The sequence below is a fragment of the Ananas comosus genome, linkage group 11, assembly GCF_001540865.1.
Source record: "Ananas comosus cultivar F153 linkage group 11, ASM154086v1, whole genome shotgun sequence".
NCBI classification, from domain to species: Eukaryota; Viridiplantae; Streptophyta; class Magnoliopsida; order Poales; family Bromeliaceae; genus Ananas; species Ananas comosus.
In genome coordinates, this window is record NC_033631.1 from 1,543,622 (window position 1) to 1,548,215 (window position 4,594).

Below are 4,594 nucleotides of genomic sequence, written 5' to 3' on the forward strand. Positions count from 1 at the left end.
ATGTCGAAAAGATTTGAAATTTGATTTCTAAACACTTCAAGTGGTATAGATCATGTTCAACGGAGCCGATCGTCAATTTGGAAGCTCTATCATCGAAAACAACTCAATAGTAAAACGCACCGTTTACTATCGAGAGTATTCTAGCTCAACTCTATATATATATATTCATGTATTAGGTAGTTTGGGTTTTGGTCCAAAATGGCCAAGGTTGGGCCTCTCTTGGCTTGTGCTACTTTACACAGGCCCAACAAATGATACTTTGATTTCAAAGTTTGAACGCATCGTTTAATTTTACTGGTTTAGTTAGTATATTTTCTGCAATTTACACAATTAGAAATTCACTAAAGTAAACACTTAACTTAAACTTTGAATTCAAAGTGCTATTATCTGATTCAAATCAAGCAAATAGAAAGATTAGATAGTTAAATCGAAATTTGAAAGGTCGGGTAATCAGTTCAAAATAATTCATAATTCAGATAAGTTTTATACGTTTTTATCTAAATTGTAAATATTTTTCCTTTTTTACGTTGTCTCCAACTGCATGCATTATTATCTACACTATATTTTTAATCACATCGAACCAAACAACCCATAATATATTATATATACCAACAAAGTATAAATACATATAGGAAGCAACAAACCAAACAGCCCCTAATAGCTAGCAGAGTACAAATACATGTAACAACACTACAACAGAATTAGGTTATAGGAACACATGTTTGGGACACTTTTGAATAAGTGTCCCATTTATACTAAAACTTAAAAAAAATATCTACTAATGCCTAAATATAAAGCCCAATCCAACCAAGAATAAAAGATTACTCTACTCAACCCACCACACCCAGTTCATTTGACCCAATTATAAACAGAAAAGAGAAAAAAAAAAAGGAAAAATCAATTACCATCTTTTCTTCTCTCTTCACTCAATCCACTGAAATTCTAAACGAAGAGCCTTTCCTGTCGTCCTCCTCCGCCACGATAGCCAACGAGATAGAGTTTCGGCGGTTGCTAAATGCTTAAATAAGTATTGGTAAATTAGCAGCACTCTTTTAGGTTATAGCGACACTCTTTAACTGTCACTATATACCTAGCGACCCCACATATAGCAACACTTTTTAAAAGTGTCGGTAATTTTAGCTAGCAGCACCTTTTTGATATGTACTTACATTTAAAAGTGTCGCTGTAGACCATTTTTATTGTAGTGCAAGCACCAAACTAAAAACAGAATTAATACTTCTCATACATGGCAAGCCAAAACAAGCATAACACAACTAAAAGGGGTTTGCATAAATCGACTCTAAAACCCTTTTACGTACTCTAAAAAGGTCGACTTGATAGTGAACACTAGTGGAAAATAGGATCACCACGCAAGACAAAGGCATATTATAAGCAAATGAAAAATACTCCACCCCTTTTCTTTTTGGTCTTTCTTGCTCCCGATGCAAGACCCGTCGTGGGGTTCACTCTTCGGCTTCGGCGGCGGCAGTGGCAGCGGCGACGACAGCAGGCGTGCCATGCAGCGATGGTGTCTTGCTTAGGAGGCTCGGGCGGCTCGGGCAGTGGTCGCAGAGGCAGCAGTACTGGAGGCTTGCGATGATGGCAGCGTCGGACGTTACGTGGAAAACGCAGCGGACCCGGTGGCAGAGAGCTTCTCCCTGTCAACTATATATATGTAGAGCTAGATTGGTATACAATCGGTAGCACGAAGGCCTACGTGCTATCAAATTGTTTTCAATAATGCGGCTTTCAAATCAACAATCGCTTGTTAGTGAAGTCTAAAAATAAAGAGCAATGCTCCTATGCACCAAAAAGATCTCGGCCCTGAAATTTTTAAAAATGAATGGTGGAAATGTCATTTAGTTAATAGGGTAACTGGCTTTTGTTGCCATAGGTACCAGTCATCCTCCTACCAAGGGTAAATTATTTCCTCATATGTAAAATTAGTATGAAGGGTTTTTTTTATAAATTTCCATTTTCATTCCCGTAATGCTCTTCGAGTAATTTGGTAAGATATCCCATTTTATTCTTAGAAACTTTTCACCCACAGATATTTTCCTCGAAGCTATTTTACCTTTTTTTTCTTTGTTGAGAGAGAAATCCATGTCCAATCTATATTTAAATCTAAATTTAAAATTTAATTTTAATCAATATTTTTAAACTTTAATGTTGTTTTTACTATCGAATGAACAATTTGAATTTAATTTTAAAAATAGAAGCCTTTAATTTAAATAAATAATAAAAATTATGTTTATAAATACAACATAATTTACAATTTAAAATAAGTTAATATATTTGAAATTTCGTGTCGTTTTAATATCAAATTAACAATTTGAATTGAAATATACTATTCATTTAAACATAAATTTTTTCGTTCTGAAAATTAAAATTAAAATTAAATTTGAATTTAATGTACACAATTATAAAGTTTAAATAAAGGTTTATTACTTATCAATAACAATTTGAATTTAATTTTAAAAATAGAAGCCTTTAATTTAAATAAATAATAAAAATTATGTTTATAAATACAACATAATTTACAATTTAAAATAAGTTAATATATTTGAAATTTCGTGTCGTTTTAATATCAAATTAACAATTTGAATTGAAATATACTATTCATTTAAACATAAATTTTTCGTTCTAAAAATTTAAATTAAAATTAAATTTGAATTTAATGTACACAATTATAAGGTTTAAATAAATGTTTATTACTTATCAAATTAGCATTTTCTAATTTGGTAAGTAACAAAATTAAATAAGGAAACAAATATTTGTATAGGGTTAATCAAATTTGGTAATTAGCTTGTATTTGTTTTCCCATATTATCCTTACGAATGGTAACCAGTTGAGCAGGTAACTATTATGCAAAGTCAATCTCGCCCCTAAAATATGAACGGCTAGATTTAATTTAGCCGGTGTATTGAAGCATTCCTCAAAAATAAAATTATTTGGAAACTAAATTTTATAATTTTTCGACATTATTTACCTATCAAATGTGTAGTCCAAAAATAAATGGCTGAAAATAAAAATCTGATAAAAAATGATAATAAAAAATTTGAATTTAAGATCTGAGATACTCATCTTACTCTAGATAGTGAAGAGAATTTTTTATAAAAATTTCATCAGATTTGAATTACTTTATACCGTTAAATTCACAAAAGCATCACATCGGCCATTAAAATTATTAATTTTGAGACCTTTTGATTACTAGTCAAATAATGTTAAAAAAATATGAAATTTGGTTTCTAAATATTTTCAATAGCGTAGATCATGTCTAGCGGAACTGATCGTCGATTCGAAAGCCACATTATTGAAAACAATTTTGTAGTACGAAGACTTCCGTGCTATCGATAATATAGCAGCCTAGCGCTCTCTCTCTCTCTCTCTATATATATATAGAGAGTGAGTGAGAGAGAGAGAGAGTCTGGTTACTATATTTTCGATAGTACTAAGTTTTTGATACTATCGAGTTTTCTACCATTAGTCCTACTCTTTGATCATTTTCACCTGTTAGATTGTACTATTCAACTAACCACTCACTCAACCCTAGAAGACTATCATCATCCTAATCGGAGACCACTATCATCCTCATCGCACATCCTTTCATCTAACGACCAAAAACTCGATAGTACCAAACTGTGATATATTGAACTTTAACAAATTAGCAAGGTTACAGTATAAATTATTGTTTGCTGAGTTGGAAACGTTTTGGCTCAGAATAGACACAAAAACGACCTTTGAAACTCAAGATTTAATTGTTGAGAACTAAAGTTGAAATACTTTATTTTGAGGGGCTTCTTAGCATTTTTGCATTTAAGTTGGCGGAGTACACCGAGCTTCTTTGATCCTTATCTCTTTATCTCTTTTAACATAAGGTAGAGAGAGAAAGATTTTGGTTGAGGAGGGAAAAAAAAAAAAAGGAAAGAAGAGGAGAGAAGAAGTTTGATTTCGTGCTAGTGAGCAAGGGAGTCGAGCTTGCGCACGTGTTTTTGGTGTTTCCATGTCGCGGTTAGTATCACAATATTATTATTTCTCGTTTAGATTTTTTTGATAAATTGTTTGGTAGAAAATGAGAGTTAGAAACTGATTTTTTTATACGTTTTAGGAGCTGATTTCGTGGCTGTCGTTCAGACTAGGAGAGCTGTAGCATATCATCTAACTATTTTGATTGTCGTCCTGTTTTTTGGATTTGTGATATAGGTGGGTTCCGTGTTGTTAAAATTGACGGATTAATTTATATATCCATATTATATTATTTAACCTGTGAGATGAATTGTTGACATAGTTGAGATAATAGTGACAGTTTAACATCTACGAATAGAGTAAATTGAGACATAAATATATGTGATATTTTTCTAAAGGTCAATAGACTGTTATAGATAGTGTAGACTATAACTGTATTTTCGACAGTATGACAGTATTATCATGATCTGTTTGATCATCGCATTTGACCACAGTCTGTATGCTATATTGAGTTTGACAGTGATACTATACTCGGTTGGGGTAACGCCCCGCGAATGCCACTCCGAAGGTTGGGTTATGAGATATTATTATGGCATGGGGCAGACAATAGTTTGCGTGGTAGCGGACC